Below are 16,898 nucleotides of genomic sequence, written 5' to 3'. Positions count from 1 at the left end.
GACCTATAGCAGGGGAGACAGTCCAGTTCCTCTCAACCTTCTAGCAGACCTATAGCAGGGGAGACAGTCCAGTTCCTCTCAACCTTCTAGCAGACCTATAGCAGGGGAGACAGTCCAGTTCCTCTCAACCTTCTAGCAGACCTATAGCTGGGGGAGACAGTCCAGTTCCTCTCAACCTTCTAGCAGACCTATAGCTGGGGAGACAGTCCAGTTCCTCTCAACCTTCTAGCAGACCTATAGCAGGGGAGACAGTCCAGTTCCTCTCAACCTTCTAGCAGACCTATAGCAGGGGAGACAGTCCAGTTCCTCTCAACCTTCTAGCAGACCTATAGCAGGGGAGACAGTCCAGTTCCTCTCAACCTTCTAGCAGACCTATAGCAGGGAGACAGTCCAGTTCCTCTCAACCTTCTAGCAGACCTATAGCAGGGGAGACAGTCCAGTTCCTCTCAACCTTCTAGCAGACCTATAGCAGGGGAGACAGTCCAGTTCCTCTCAACCTTCTAGCAGACCTATAGCAGGGGAGACAGTCCAGTTCCTCTCAACCTTCTAGCAGACCTATAGCTGGGGAGACAGTCCAGTTCCTCTCAACCTTCTAGCAGACCTATAGCAGGGGAGACAGTCCAGTTCCTCTCAACCTTCTAGCAGACCTATAGCTGGGGAGACAGTCCAGTTCCTCTCAACCTTCTAGCAGACCTATAGCAGGGGAGACAGTCCAGTTCCTCTCAACCTTCTAGCAGACCTATAGCAGGGAGACAGTCCAGTTCCTCTCAACCTTCTAGCAGACCTATAGCAGGGGAGACAGTCCAGTTCCTCTCAACCTTCTAGCAGACCTATAGCTGGGGAGACAGTCCAGTTCCTCTCAACCTTCTAGCAGACCTATAGCAGGGGAGACAGTCCAGTTCCTCTCAACCTTCTAGCAGACCTATAGCAGGGGAGACAGTCCAGTTCCTCTCAACCTTCTAGCAGACCTATAGCAGGGGGAGACAGTCCAGTTCCTCTCAACCTTCTAGCAGACCTATAGCAGGGAGACAGTCCAGTTCCTCTCAACCTTCTAGCAGACCTATAGCAGGGGAGACAGTCCAGTTCCTCTCAACCTTCTAGCAGACCTATAGCAGGGAGACAGTCCAGTTCCTCTCAACCTTCTAGCAGACCTATAGCAGGGGAGACAGTCCAGTTCCTCTCAACCTTCTAGCAGACCTATAGCAGGGGAGACAGTCCAGTTCCTCTCAACCTTCTAGCAGACCTATAGCAGGGGGAGACAGTCCAGTTCCTCTCAACCTTCTAGCAGACCTATAGCTGGGGAGACAGTCCAGTTCCTCTCAACCTTCTAGCAGACCTATAGCAGGGGAGACAGTCCAGTTCCTCTCAACCTTCTAGCAGACCTATAGCAGGGGAGACAGTCCAGTTCCTCTCAACCTTCTAGCAGACCTATAGCAGGGGAGACAGTCCAGTTCCTCTCAACCTTCTAGCAGACCTATAGCAGGGGAGACAGTCCAGTTCCTCTCAACCTTCTAGCAGACCTATAGCAGGGGAGACAGTCCAGTTCCTCTCAACCTTCTAGCAGACCTATAGCAGGGGAGACAGTCCAGTTCCTCTCAACCTTCTAGCAGACCTATGGCAGGGGAGACAGTCCAGTTCCTCTCAACCTTCTAGCAGACCTATAGCAGGGGAGACAGTCCAGTTCCTCTCAACCTTCTAGCAGACCTATAGCAGGGGAGACAGTCCAGTTCCTCTCAACCTTCTAGCAGACCTATAGCAGGGGAGACAGTCCAGTTCCTCTCAACCTTCTAGCAGACCTATAGCAGGGGAGACAGTCCAGTTCCTCTCAACCTTCTAGCAGACCTATAGCAGGGGAGACAGTCCAGTTCCTCTCAACCTTCTAGCAGACCTATAGCAGGGGAGACAGTCCAGTTCCTCTCAACCTTCTAGCAGACCTATAGCTGGGGAGACAGTCCAGTTCCTCTCAACCTTCTAGCAGACCTATAGCAGGGGAGACAGTCCAGTTCCTCTCAACCTTCTAGCAGACCTATAGCAGGGGAGACAGTCCAGTTCCTCTCAACCTTCTAGCAGACCTATAGCAGGGGAGACAGTCCAGTTCCTCTCAACCTTCTAGCAGACCTATAGCAGGGGAGACAGTCCAGTTCCTCTCAACCTTCTAGCAGACCTATAGCAGGGGAGACAGTCCAGTTCCTCTCAACCTTCTAGCAGACCTATAGCAGGGGAGACAGTCCAGTTCCTCTCAACCTTCTAGCAGACCTATAGCAGGGGAGACAGTCCAGTTCCTCTCAACCTTCTAGCAGACCTATAGCAGGGGAGACAGTCCAGTTCCTCTCAACCTTCTAGCAGACCTATAGCAGGGGAGACAGTCCAGTTCCTCTCAACCTTCTAGCAGACCTATAGCTGGGGAGACAGTCCAGTTCCTCTCAACCTTCTAGCAGACCTATAGCAGGGGAGACAGTCCAGTTCCTCTCTAACCTTCTAGCAGACCTATAGCAGGGAGACAGTCCAGTTCCTCTCAACCTTCTAGCAGACCTATAGCAGGGGAGACAGTCCAGTTCCTCTCAACCTTCTAGCAGACCTATAGCAGGGGAGACAGTCCAGTTCCTCTCAACCTTCTAGCAGACCTATAGCAGGGGAGACAGTCCAGTTCCTCTCAACCTTCTAGCAGACCTATAGCTGGGGAGACAGTCCAGTTCCTCTCAACCTTCTAGCAGACCTATAGCAGGGGAGACAGTCCAGTTCCTCTCAACCTTCTAGCAGACCTATAGCTGGGGAGACAGTCCAGTTCCTCTCAACCTTCTAGCAGACCTATAGCAGGGGGAGACAGTCCAGTTCCTCTCAACCTTCTAGCAGACCTATAGCAGGGGAGACAGTCCAGTTCCTCTCAACCTTCTAGCAGACCTATAGCAGGGGAGACAGTCCAGTTCCTCTCAACCTTCTAGCAGACCTATAGCAGGGGAGACAGTCCAGTTCCTCTCAACCTTCTAGCAGACCTATAGCAGGGGAGACAGTCCAGTTCCTCTCAACCTTCTAGCAGACCTATAGCAGGGGAGACAGTCCAGTTCCTCTCAACCTTCTAGCAGACCTATAGCAGGGGAGACAGTCCAGTTCCTCTCAACCTTCTAGCAGACCTATAGCAGGGGAGACAGTCCAGTTCCTCTCAACCTTCTAGCAGACCTATAGCAGGGGAGACAGTCCAGTTCCTCTCAACCTTCTAGCAGACCTATAGCAGGGGAGACAGTCCAGTTCCTCTCAACCTTCTAGCAGACCTATAGCAGGGGAGACAGTCCAGTTCCTCTCAACCTTCTAGCAGACCTATAGCAGGGGAGACAGTCCAGTTCCTCTCAACCTTCTAGCAGACCTATAGCAGGGGAGACAGTCCAGTTCCTCTCAACCTTCTAGCAGACCTATAGCTGGGGAGACAGTCCAGTTCCTCTCAACCTTCTAGCAGACCTATAGCAGGGAGACAGTCCAGTTCCTCTCAACCTTCTAGCAGACCTATAGCAGGGGAGACAGTCCAGTTCCTCTCAACCTTCTAGCAGACCTATAGCAGGGGAGACAGTCCAGTTCCTCTCAACCTTCTAGCAGACCTATAGCAGGGGAGACAGTCCAGTTCCTCTCAACCTTCTAGCAGACCTATAGCAGGGGAGACAGTCCAGTTCCTCTCAACCTTCTAGCAGACCTATAGCAGGGGAGACAGTCCAGTTCCTCTCAACCTTCTAGCAGACCTATAGCAGGGGAGACAGTCCAGTTCCTCTCAACCTTCTAGCAGACCTATAGCAGGGGGAGACAGTCCAGTTCCTCTCAACCTTCTAGCAGACCTATAGCTGGGGAGACAGTCCAGTTCCTCTCAACCTTCTAGCAGACCTATAGCAGGGGAGACAGTCCAGTTCCTCTCAACCTTCTAGCAGACCTATAGCAGGGGAGACAGTCCAGTTCCTCTCAACCTTCTAGCAGACCTATAGCAGGGGGAGACAGTCCAGTTCCTCTCAACCTTCTAGCAGACCTATAGCAGGGGAGACAGTCCAGTTCCTCTCAACCTTCTAGCAGACCTATAGCAGGGGAGACAGTCCAGTTCCTCTCAACCTTCTAGCAGACCTATAGCAGGGGAGACAGTCCAGTTCCTCTCAACCTTCTAGCAGACCTATAGCAGGGGAGACAGTCCAGTTCCTCTCAACCTTCTAGCAGACCTATAGCTGGGGAGACAGTCCAGTTCCTCTCAACCTTCTAGCAGACCTATAGCAGGGGAGACAGTCCAGTTCCTCTCAACCTTCTAGCAGACCTATAGCAGGGGAGACAGTCCAGTTCCTCTCAACCTTCTAGCAGACCTATAGCAGGGGAGACAGTCCAGTTCCTCTCAACCTTCTAGCAGACCTATAGCAGGGGAGACAGTCCAGTTCCTCTCAACCTTCTAGCAGACCTATAGCAGGGGAGACAGTCCAGTTCCTCTCAACCTTCTAGCAGACCTATAGCAGGGGAGACAGTCCAGTTCCTCTCAACCTTCTAGCAGACCTATAGCAGGGGAGACAGTCCAGTTCCTCTCAACCTTCTAGCAGACCTATAGCAGGGGAGACAGTCCAGTTCCTCTCAACCTTCTAGCAGACCTATAGCAGGGGAGACAGTCCAGTTCCTCTCAACCTTCTAGCAGACCTATAGCAGGGGAGACAGTCCAGTTCCTCTCAACCTTCTAGCAGACCTATAGCAGGGGAGACAGTCCAGTTCCTCTCAACCTTCTAGCAGACCTATAGCAGGGGAGACAGTCCAGTTCCTCTCAACCTTCTAGCAGACCTATAGCAGGGGAGACAGTCCAGTTCCTCTCAACCTTCTAGCAGACCTATAGCAGGGAGACAGTCCAGTTCCTCTCAACCTTCTAGCAGACCTATAGCAGGGAGACAGTCCAGTTCCTCTCAACCTTCTAGCAGACCTATAGCAGGGGAGACAGTCCAGTTCCTCTCAACCTTCTAGCAGACCTATAGCAGGGGAGACAGTCCAGTTCCTCTCAACCTTCTAGCAGACCTATAGCAGGGGAGACAGTCCAGTTCCTCTCAACCTTCTAGCAGACCTATAGCAGGGGAGACAGTCCAGTTCCTCTCAACCTTCTAGCAGACCTATAGCTGGGGGAGACAGTCCAGTTCCTCTCAACCTTCTAGCAGACCTATAGCAGGGGAGACAGTCCAGTTCCTCTCAACCTTCTAGCAGACCTATAGCAGGGGAGACAGTCCAGTTCCTCTCAACCTTCTAGCAGACCTATAGCAGGGGAGACAGTCCAGTTCCTCTCAACCTTCTAGCAGACCTATAGCTGGGAGACAGTCCAGTTCCTCTCAACCTTCTAGCAGACCTATAGCAGGGGAGACAGTCCAGTTCCTCTCAACCTTCTAGCAGACCTATAGCAGGGGAGACAGTCCAGTTCCTCTCAACCTTCTAGCAGACCTATAGCAGGGGAGACAGTCCAGTTCCTCTCAACCTTCTAGCAGACCTATAGCAGGGGAGACAGTCCAGTTCCTCTCAACCTTCTAGCAGACCTATAGCAGGGAGACAGTCCAGTTCCTCTCAACCTTCTAGCAGACCTATAGCAGGGAGACAGTCCAGTTCCTCTCAACCTTCTAGCAGACCTATAGCTGGGGAGACAGTCCAGTTCCTCTCAACCTTCTAGCAGACCTATAGCAGGGGAGACAGTCCAGTTCCTCTCAACCTTCTAGCAGACCTATAGCAGGGGAGACAGTCCAGTTCCTCTCAACCTTCTAGCAGACCTATAGCAGGGGAGACAGTCCAGTTCCTCTCAACCTTCTAGCAGACCTATAGCAGGGGAGACAGTCCAGTTCCTCTCAACCTTCTAGCAGACCTATAGCAGGGGAGACAGTCCAGTTCCTCTCAACCTTCTAGCAGACCTATAGCAGGGGAGACAGTCCAGTTCCTCTCAACCTTCTAGCAGACCTATAGCAGGGGAGACAGTCCAGTTCCTCTCAACCTTCTAGCAGACCTATAGCAGGGGAGACAGTCCAGTTCCTCTCAACCTTCTAGCAGACCTATAGCAGGGGAGACAGTCCAGTTCCTCTCAACCTTCTAGCAGACCTATAGCAGGGGAGACAGTCCAGTTCCTCTCAACCTTCTAGCAGACCTATAGCAGGGGAGACAGTCCAGTTCCTCTCAACCTTCTAGCAGACCTATAGCAGGGGAGACAGTCCAGTTCCTCTCAACCTTCTAGCAGACCTATAGCTGGGGAGACAGTCCAGTTCCTCTCAACCTTCTAGCAGACCTATAGCAGGGGAGACAGTCCAGTTCCTCTCAACCTTCTAGCAGACCTATAGCAGGGGAGACAGTCCAGTTCCTCTCAACCTTCTAGCAGACCTATAGCAGGGGAGACAGTCCAGTTCCTCTCAACCTTCTAGCAGACCTATAGCAGGGGAGACAGTCCAGTTCCTCTCAACCTTCTAGCAGACCTATAGCAGGGGAGACAGTCCAGTTCCTCTCAACCTTCTAGCAGACCTATAGCAGGGGAGACAGTCCAGTTCCTCTCAACCTTCTAGCAGACCTATAGCAGGGGAGACAGTCCAGTTCCTCTCAACCTTCTAGCAGACCTATAGCTGGGGAGACAGTCCAGTTCCTCTCAACCTTCTAGCAGACCTATAGCAGGGGAGACAGTCCAGTTCCTCTCAACCTTCTAGCAGACCTATAGCAGGGGAGACAGTCCAGTTCCTCTCAACCTTCTAGCAGACCTATAGCAGGGGAGACAGTCCAGTTCCTCTCAACCTTCTAGCAGACCTATAGCTGGGGAGACAGTCCAGTTCCTCTCAACCTTCTAGCAGACCTATAGCAGGGGAGACAGTCCAGTTCCTCTCAACCTTCTAGCAGACCTATAGCAGGGGAGACAGTCCAGTTCCTCTCAACCTTCTAGCAGACCTATAGCAGGGGAGACAGTCCAGTTCCTCTCAACCTTCTAGCAGACCTATAGCAGGGGAGACAGTCCAGTTCCTCTCAACCTTCTAGCAGACCTATAGCAGGGGAGACAGTCCAGTTCCTCTCAACCTTCTAGCAGACCTATAGCTGGGGAGACAGTCCAGTTCCTCTCAACCTTCTAGCAGACCTATAGCAGGGGAGACAGTCCAGTTCCTCTCAACCTTCTAGCAGACCTATAGCAGGGGAGACAGTCCAGTTCCTCTCAACCTTCTAGCAGACCTATAGCAGGGGAGACAGTCCAGTTCCTCTCAACCTTCTAGCAGACCTATAGCAGGGGAGACAGTCCAGTTCCTCTCAACCTTCTAGCAGACCTATAGCTGGGGAGACAGTCCAGTTCCTCTCAACCTTCTAGCAGACCTATAGCAGGGGAGACAGTCCAGTTCCTCTCAACCTTCTAGCAGACCTATAGCAGGGGAGACAGTCCAGTTCCTCTCAACCTTCTAGCAGACCTATAGCAGGGGAGACAGTCCAGTTCCTCTCAACCTTCTAGCAGACCTATAGCAGGGGAGACAGTCCAGTTCCTCTCAACCTTCTAGCAGACCTATAGCAGGGGAGACAGTCCATTTCCTCTCAACCTTCTAGCAGACCTATAGCAGGGGAGACAGTCCAGTTCCTCTCAACCTTCTAGCAGACCTATAGCAGGGGAGACAGTCCAGTTCCTCTCAACCTTCTAGCAGACCTATAGCTGGGGAGACAGTCCAGTTCCTCTCAACCTTCTAGCAGACCTATAGCAGGGGAGACAGTCCAGTTCCTCTCAACCTTCTAGCAGACCTATAGCTGGGGAGACAGTCCAGTTCCTCTCAACCTTCTAGCAGACCTATAGCAGGGGAGACAGTCCAGTTCCTCTCAACCTTCTAGCAGACCTATAGCAGGGGAGACAGTCCAGTTCCTCTCAACCTTCTAGCAGACCTATAGCAGGGGAGACAGTCCAGTTCCTCTCAACCTTCTAGCAGACCTATAGCAGGGGAGACAGTCCAGTTCCTCTCAACCTTCTAGCAGACCTATAGCAGGGGAGACAGTCCAGTTCCTCTCAACCTTCTAGCAGACCTATAGCAGGGGAGACAGTCCAGTTCCTCTCAACCTTCTAGCAGACCTATAGCTGGGGAGACAGTCCAGTTCCTCTCAACCTTCTAGCAGACCTATAGCAGGGGAGACAGTCCAGTTCCTCTCAACCTTCTAGCAGACCTATAGCTGGGGAGACAGTCCAGTTCCTCTCAACCTTCTAGCAGACCTATAGCAGGGGAGACAGTCCAGTTCCTCTCAACCTTCTAGCAGACCTATAGCAGGGGAGACAGTCCAGTTCCTCTCAACCTTCTAGCAGACCTATAGCAGGGGAGACAGTCCAGTTCCTCTCAACCTTCTAGCAGACCTATAGCAGGGGAGACAGTCCAGTTCCTCTCAACCTTCTAGCAGACCTATAGCTGGGGAGACAGTCCAGTTCCTCTCAACCTTCTAGCAGACCTATAGCAGGGGAGACAGTCCAGTTCCTCTCAACCTTCTAGCAGACCTATAGCAGGGGAGACAGTCCAGTTCCTCTCAACCTTCTAGCAGACCTATAGCTGGGGAGACAGTCCAGTTCCTCTCAACCTTCTAGCAGACCTATAGCAGGGGAGACAGTCCAGTTCCTCTCAACCTTCTAGCAGACCTATAGCAGGGGAGACAGTCCAGTTCCTCTCAACCTTCTAGCAGACCTATAGCTGGGGAGACAGTCCAGTTCCTCTCAACCTTCTAGCAGACCTATAGCTGGGGACACAGCCCATGGGTGTTCTCTCTCTCCAATCTAAGAGAACAACATTGTGACCAGGATTATTTTGAGAGAGAGAGAGAGAGAGAGAGAGAGAGAGAGAGAGAGAGAGAGAGAGAGAGAGAGAGAGAGAGAGAGAGTCTACTGGCGTTAGTGTTGTGTCTGACGAGGTGGTCCTTGGGACCAAGTTTGTATGAAGTCCAGCAGAAACCACAGCGTGTCCTGAATGAAATGTCCTAAAGCATGGGTGTTCAAATCTTACGCTACGAGGTCCTGAGTACTGCTGATTTTCTGTTCTACCTGATAATGAATTGCACACACCTGGTTACACGTCCATTTCAGTCTCTGATTAAAAGGGAAGAATTGAAAAAAAAGCTGTGGAACTTCGAGATCCAGATTTGAATTCGAGGGTCCTAGAGTCACACTCCATCAATACCCAAGGCGAGTTTGGAGGAAAGGGTCCGCCACAGAGCAGCGCCCTTGGAGCATTTTAGAGTTTAAGTGTCTTGCTCAAGGGCACAACGGCAGGAGATGAGGACTAGGATACTGATGACAGCAGTAGCCCACTGGACATGGGGCAAGAATGACTGTGCAAGTAAAGAGAGTACTGCAGCAAAACTCCTTGCATGATTAGATCAGCGTCATGCAGTGATCCAGTAAAACAGACGCCCACAGGACCAGATCAAATAAAATATTATTATAGGCATCTGCAAATCTTTTAGAAATTGTTGTGGGACACACACACCAATTCAATGGTTTTAATTGTTTATTACATAATTATATTAACAGATTAACTGTTATTAATAACCCTTTATATCTCCTTTATAAAGACATGACTGCCTAGGGATCTGATTGGATAATGTAACAAGTTCTAGCTCGTTATTTTACATTTACATTTTTAGTCATTTAGCAGACGCTCTTATCCAGAGCGACTTACAGTTTGTGAGTGCATACATTATTTTTTCATACTGGCCCCCCCCCCATGGGAATCAAACCCACAACCCTGGCGTTGCAAACACCATGCTCTACCAACTGAGGTACATCCCTCATCCTGTCAACTTCTCCCTGATTGGACAAAGAGCTCATAAATCAATGGCGCTGACTCCACCCCATGTGGTCGTGGTTCTGCTCTGAAGATGGGAGCATGGAAATATTGTTTAGGGTTACGGCAGCAACACGTAACTGCATCTATACACAATAAGACTTCCGGTTTTTAGATTTTGCCTTCAAAATAAAAGTTCCCGGTAAAACCCTATACGTATGATACAGTACGAAACCAATCTTTTTTTGTGGCTTTTAAAATTATGTTACAAATTATAACTACATGGGGAGAAAATTTAAACTAAAGAGAATTACTACTTTATATAAGATAAATAGTATTATAAGGTGGATCACATTGAGAAATGGTTGAAGTATAAGTAAATCAATGTAAAGAACATAATAGCAAAAAAAATAATATATAAATATATATATACACTATATATATACACAATATATATATACACTATATATACACTATATATACACTATATATATATACAATATATACACTATATATACACTATATATACACTATACATACAAAAGTATGTGGACACCCCTTCAAATTAGTGGATTCGGCTATTTCAGCCACATCCGTTGCTGACAGGTGTATAAAATCGAGCACACCGCCATGCAATCTCCATAGACAAACAATGGCAGTACGGTGGCCCGTACCGAAGAGTTCAGTGACTTTCAACGTGGCACCGTCATAGGATGCCACCTTTTCAACAAGTCAGTTCGTCAAATTTCCCGCCCTGCTAGAGTTGCCCAGGGTCAACTATAAGTGCTGTTATTGTGAAGTGGAAATGTCAAGGAGCAACAACGGCTCAGCCGTGAAGTGGTAGGCCACACAAGCTCACAGAACGGGACCGCCGAATGCCGAAGCTCGTAGCGTGTAAAGATCGTCTGTCCTCGGTTGCAACACTCACTACCGAGTTCCAAACTGCCTCTGGAAGCAACGTCAGCACAAGAACTGTTCGTTGGGAGCTTCATTAAATGGGTTTCCATGGCCGAGAAGCCGCACACAAGCCTAAGATCACCATGTGCAATGCCAAGCGTCGGCTGGAGTGGTGTAAAGCTCACCTCCATTGGACTCTGGAGCAGTGGAAACTTGTTCTCTGGAGTGATAAATCACGCTTCACCATCTGGCTGTCCGGCGGACGAATCCGGGTTTGGAGGATGCCAGGAGAACGCTACCAACTGTAAAGTTTGGTGGAGGAGGAATAAGGGTCTTGGGTTGTTTTTCATGGTTCGGGCTAGGCCCCTTAGTTCCATTGAAGGGAAATCTGAACGCTACAGCATACAATGACATTCTAGATGATTCTGTGCTTCCAACTTTGTGGCAACAGTTTGGGGAAGGCCCTTTCCTGTTTCAGCATGACAATACCCCTGTGCACAATGTGAGGTCCATACAGAAATGATTTGTCGAGATCAGTGTGGAAGAACTTGACTGGCCTGCACAAGGCCCTGAACTCAACCCCATCGAACACCTTTGGGATGAATTGGAACACCGACTGCGAGCCAGGCCTAATCGCCCAACATCAGTGCCCGACCTCACTAATGTTATTGTGGCTGAATGGAAGCAAGTCCCCACAGCAATGTTCCAACATCTAATGCAGGGTTCTTCAATTCCGGTCCTGGAGGGCCGAAACACCTCTGTTTTTCATCCTCTCCTTCTAATCAGGGGCTAATTCAGACCTGGGACACCATGTGAGTGCAATTAACTACCAGGTAGAAATAAAAAACAGAAGTGTTTCGGACCTCCAGGACCGGAATTGAAGAACCCTGATCTAATGGAAAACCCTCCCAGAGGAGTGGAGACTGTTATTGCAGCAAATGGGGGACCAACTCCATATTAATGCCCATGATTTTGGAATGAGATGTTCGACGAGCAGGTGTCCACATACTTTTGGTCATGCAATGTATCTCTATGGTGTCAATTGTTTCGGTTGTGACCGTTTTCCATTTGGACACATTTTTTTGGGGGACTTTAAAGAATGCCCAAACCTAGCATATGACTGGCTATCTTTCATTTGTACAGGGAAAACGATCAATTGTGTGTCCATAAAAGCAGGGTCCAGTCTACTCACTAAAGTCCCTAGAATTCAAAACAGGTTAGTTTGAACAAAAAGACATAGGAAGTGTTGCTGGAATGTTTACTAACAGTTTAAAATGGGTTGCCTGGAAACTATATGGTACAAATATAGCACTGTGTCTTAGGACGCATTGTCGTACAAAAATACCCTATAATGTAATATACTAATATCTTATAATCTTCCTTCTGGTGGTCACTTTGGAAAATACACAACATACAATATGTTTTATTCAGAAGATCAAGAGAGATGCAAGTAAATGTTGTCCAAAAAAAGCATAATTTATTCATAACAAATATCACAGTGAAGTTAATTAAATTGATCATCAACAGTTACACAGAAGTTTCAAATGATATGCAAGATCAAGGTTCAGTATATAAACTCCTGAAATACACCAAACAATCTGAGGACCATAGTATATTGATATGCAGGTTACACCACTTAATCGCATCATTGCAGATTGATCTTTTGATAATGTCCGTGGAAGCGTTATTTCAAGGCGATCATCATTTTTCAAGTTCTTACGTAACATTAATGCAATCATCTTTTTGTTCTGATAATTCATCCAAAATACAACATCTCATGTTGTTGTGAATGAATTCATTGAAGTTATCGCCCAATAGGACTGCTGTGGTGAACAAACACACAACTACTTCCATCATTTTGTGGTCCTCTGTAGCTCAGCTGGTAGAGCACTGCGCTTGTAACGCCAAGGTGGTGGGTTCGATCCCCGGGACCACCCATACACAAAAAAAAATCTATGACTGTAAGGCGCTTTGGATAAAAGCGTCTGCTAAATGGCATATTATTATTATTATCTACCTGAGCTTTGAAATTCCCATAACGATGAGAAAATTCATATTTCAGAACAATGTTCACATCCTTTCCGTGTAATGCTAAAATACTGCAGCGCCAGATATTTCTGTAGTGAGTGAAAGTTCCTTCTCATACTGCTTTAAGGAGTCCATTATTTTAACACTCAATGTTAATAACTATTGTTATACATACTTTCTGTTTCATGTTTATAGCTATGGCCATCCAATGTGCTTCTAAATTCACGGGTGTTATTACATTCTCAAAACGCCACCAGTTGCGTGCTCTGCTCTACCAACGTATAATTATTTCTGCTCTCACAGACTAAAGCACACATTTCCTTGAGATTCTTTTAACTCAACAACAAGCTATTGTGTAACTACAGTGTATTGCATTGGAGGCTATGGAGAGGGTTGAGTAGAAAGTGTTGCTGGGTATTTAGACCTCAGTCCCCAATGAAATAACACCATGTACTGTATATACTGAACAAAAATATAAATGCAACATGCCACCATTTCAAAGATTGTACTTAGTTACAGTTCATATGAGGAAATCAGTCAATTGAAATAAATTAATTAGGCCCTAATCTATGGATTTCACATGACTGGGAATATAGATATGCATCTGTTGGTCACAATGGGCCTCAGGATCTCGTCACGGTATTTTTGTGCATTCAAATTGACATCGATAAAATGCAATTGTGTTCGTTGTCCATAGCTTATGCCTGCCCATACCATAACCATAACCCCACCAGCATGGGGCACTCTGTTCACAATGTTGACATCAGCAAACCGCTCGCCCACATGACGCTATACACGTGGTCTGCGGTTGTGAGGCCGGTTGGACATACTGACAAATTCTCTAAAACAACGTTGGAGGTGACTTATGGTAGAAATTAACATTCAATTCTCTGGCAACAGCTCTGGTGGACATTCCTGCAGTCAGCATGCCAGCTGCACGCTTCCTCAAAATACATGACATCTGTGGCATTGTGTTGTGACAAAACGGCACATTTTAGAGTGGCCTTTTATTGTCCCCAGCACAAGGTGCACCTGTGAAATTATCATGCTGTTTAATCAGCTTCTTGATATGCCACATCTGTCAGTTGGATGGATTATCTTGGCAATGGAGAAATGCTCACTAACAGTGATGTAAGCAAATTTGTGCACAACATTTGAGAGAAATACACTTTTTGTGCGTATGAAACATTTCTGGGATATTTTATTTCAGCTCATGAAACATGGGACCAACACTTTACATTTTGCATTTTTATTTTTGTTCAGTGTAGATTTTATATACAGTGTATTGCACGACCGCCTGGCTGCATCACCGCCTGGTTGCATCACCGCCTGGTTTGGCAACTGCTGGGCCTCCGATCACAAGGCACTACAGAGGGTAGTGCGTACGGCCCAGTACATCACTGGGGCCAAGCTTTCCTGCCATCCAGAACCTCTTTTTTTACGCTGCTGCTACTCGCTGTTTATTATTTATGCATAGTCACTTTAACTCTACCTACATGTACATATTACCTCAATTACCTCGACTAACCTGTGCCCCCGCACATTGACTCGGTACCGGTACCCCCCTGTATATAGCCTTGTTATTGTTATTTTATTGTTTCTCTTTATTTTTTAAAATACTTTAGTTTATTTAGTAAATATTTTCTTAACTCTTTTTTTTCTTAATTGCATTGTTGGTTAAGGGCTTGTAAGTAAGCATTTCTTGTATTCGGTGCATGTGACAAATACAATTTGATTTGATTGCAATTGAGGCATTAATTTACAACCCACATTTAATGCAAATGTCAGTTAAATATGAACAAATATGAATCATTGTTAATGTTTAGACAATTATTTTTCATCTATCGTGAATAAATACAGGTTAATGACACTGACAATGACATTGGTGACTTTTATTTTGACAATTTCCGTAGTTTCGTGACCCGGAAGTAGCTTTTTAATGTTGCTGATGAGCCGCTGGTGTCAAGCGACGCAACCAGTGACGAACGCGCACAACAGTCCCGTCTTAATTTTGCAAGGATTCATTTATGATTCAAAGTATTGGAATATTTAGGCTTCGCGTGAATACATTGTATGAAATACTTTTACAAATGATTTGCTTGCAGAAACACATTTCCCTGGATAGTTTTCATTTGTTTGAGAAGTCTACTCTTCGGATAACTGTAACGTTACTCAGGCTTAAATTAACCCCCTTTTAGTTGAGGAACCCTCAACTAAGAAAAAAGTCGGCGGTTGTATTCGCTAAAAGTTTTTATTAAAAGTTGGAATTTCAGCAACTGCAGTTGGACCGCAGTTGTACAGCACAGACAAGGTACAGGTAAGCGTTTTCAGAATTGACATTTTTAAACAAGAATCGACTGATGGTGACTCAATGTTGTTGGGAGCAGATCCAGCTACCAGTCATCAAAACTCAACTCCGCCTCGGTATAAGAAAACGGAGTTGAGGGTTCCTCAGCTAACCCCCATTTACAGTGTAAAACTAAACTAAACAGTGTGATTGTGAAATTATTAATTAACACCGCTGTATATATTTAGGTTATGTCCTTCATCTTTTATTTCTTTTTAAATGTTTTCTTGTTCTAGGTGAATAGATAAAGACCCAAACCTATAAAAAGCAATGTATGGAAGATATGTCTTTGAACGTCAAGAGCCCCGAGTTCCATAATTCAAAGTTGGATAATCATTAAAGTTTCAAAGAGTTACATAGAGCTCATTTCGTTCGCATTGCATTGTAAGAAAGAGCTGGACCGAAATACCGTTTTTGAATAGAATGGGATTTGCAATGGGGTGATGTGTTACCGCCTTGTCGACCTCTACATTTGCTTAGCAAAGGTAACGTTAGGCTACATTATCGACGTCATACAAAGCCCCATAGTGCAGTACAGGGGACGTGAGCATTGATGTACATAGGCTGCGGTTACTGTTGTCTCCTTTATATTGATGAAATATCAACAGTCATCATCGTATTCAATCGGTTCTGTTTTCTTTGTAGCTTTACTATTGATGAGAACTTCTGTTAGTCATAGCCGACTATTCTCAAGTGGTTGGTACTAGGCTATTCAGTCCGTGTGTGTGTGTGTGCAGGGTTGGGTAGGTTACTTTATAAATGTAATCCATTACAGTTACTATTTACCAGCCTAAAATTGTAATCAGTAACATAACTTTTGGATTACCCCAAACTCAGTAACCTAATCTGATTACTGTCATTGTCACGCCCTGACTCAGGGGACTCTTATATGTTGAGTCAGGGCGTGTATATTCTTTGTTGTGTATGTTCTATGTTGTATATTCTAGTATGTGTGGATCTATGTTGGCCGGTGTGGTTCCCAATCAGAGGCAGCTGTCGCTCGTTGTCTCTGATTGGGGACCATACTTAGGCAGCCTATTGGCACTGTCTAGTTGTGGGATCGTGTGTGTGTGTGTGTGTGTGTGTGTGTGTGTGTGTGTGTGTGTGTGTGTGTGTGTGTGTGTGTGTGTGTGTGTGTGTGTGTGTGTGTGTGTGTGTGTGTGTGTGTGTGTGTGTGTGTGTGTGTGTGTGTGTGTGTGTGTGTGTGTGTGTGTGTGTGTGTGTGTGTGTGTGTGTGTGTGTGTGCTACCTTGGACCTTACGTTTCGTTTATTGTTTTGTCGAGTGTTTATTAAGTTAAAATAAACATGTATGCATATCACGCTGCGCCTTGGTCTGACCTGTCATTCAACAAACGTGACAGTCATTTACTTTTGGATTACTTTCCCCCTAAGGTCGACGTCCTCGCCCCCGTGGAAATGTAATTAGCTTAATAAAAACATTCCCATAAAAATCATTCAGTTTAAACTAGAGATATCCGGGTTTTTTTTGCATTGGATGCATCTCAATCCACCGCATCCTCCAGTGTCTCACTTCCACATCTGTGGTGAAAGGTGACAGAGCTAGAGCGGTGTTTGTCAGACCATGAGACATCCCGAAAAATCGGTCTTCTCACAAAATCGTTTGTAGCGTCCGAACGGTTTGGCCTACAGCTATTATGACCCCTCTGTGGACTCTCAGGAGACGTTGGTTGTTTTGCTCGAGGACGCCCACAGGCTAAAGGTCCCCCTCTAGGACGCCCACAGGCTAAAGGTTCCCCTCTAGGACGCCCACAGGCTAAAGGTCCCCCTCTAGGACGCCCACAGGCTAAAGGTCCCCCTCTAGGACGCCCACAGGCTAAAGGTCCCCCCTCTAGGACGCCCACAGGCTAAAGGTCCCCCTCTA

General features: G+C 47.0%; 1 protein-coding gene across 1 annotated transcript in view; it reads left to right on the top strand.

The window, feature by feature from the left end:
- The window catches only part of LOC121584283 (acidic proline-rich protein PRP25-like), a 62,675-nt gene that overhangs the window by 31,198 nt on the left and 14,579 nt on the right, over positions 1-16,898 (top strand). The gene's annotated exons all lie outside the window — the stretch shown is intronic.

The sequence above is a fragment of the Coregonus clupeaformis genome, chromosome 16, assembly GCF_020615455.1.
Source record: "Coregonus clupeaformis isolate EN_2021a chromosome 16, ASM2061545v1, whole genome shotgun sequence".
Lineage (NCBI taxonomy): Eukaryota > Metazoa > Chordata > Actinopteri > Salmoniformes > Salmonidae > Coregonus > Coregonus clupeaformis.
The sequence above is the reverse complement of the archived record's forward strand: the minus strand, read 5'-3'. Positions and strand labels throughout refer to the sequence as shown.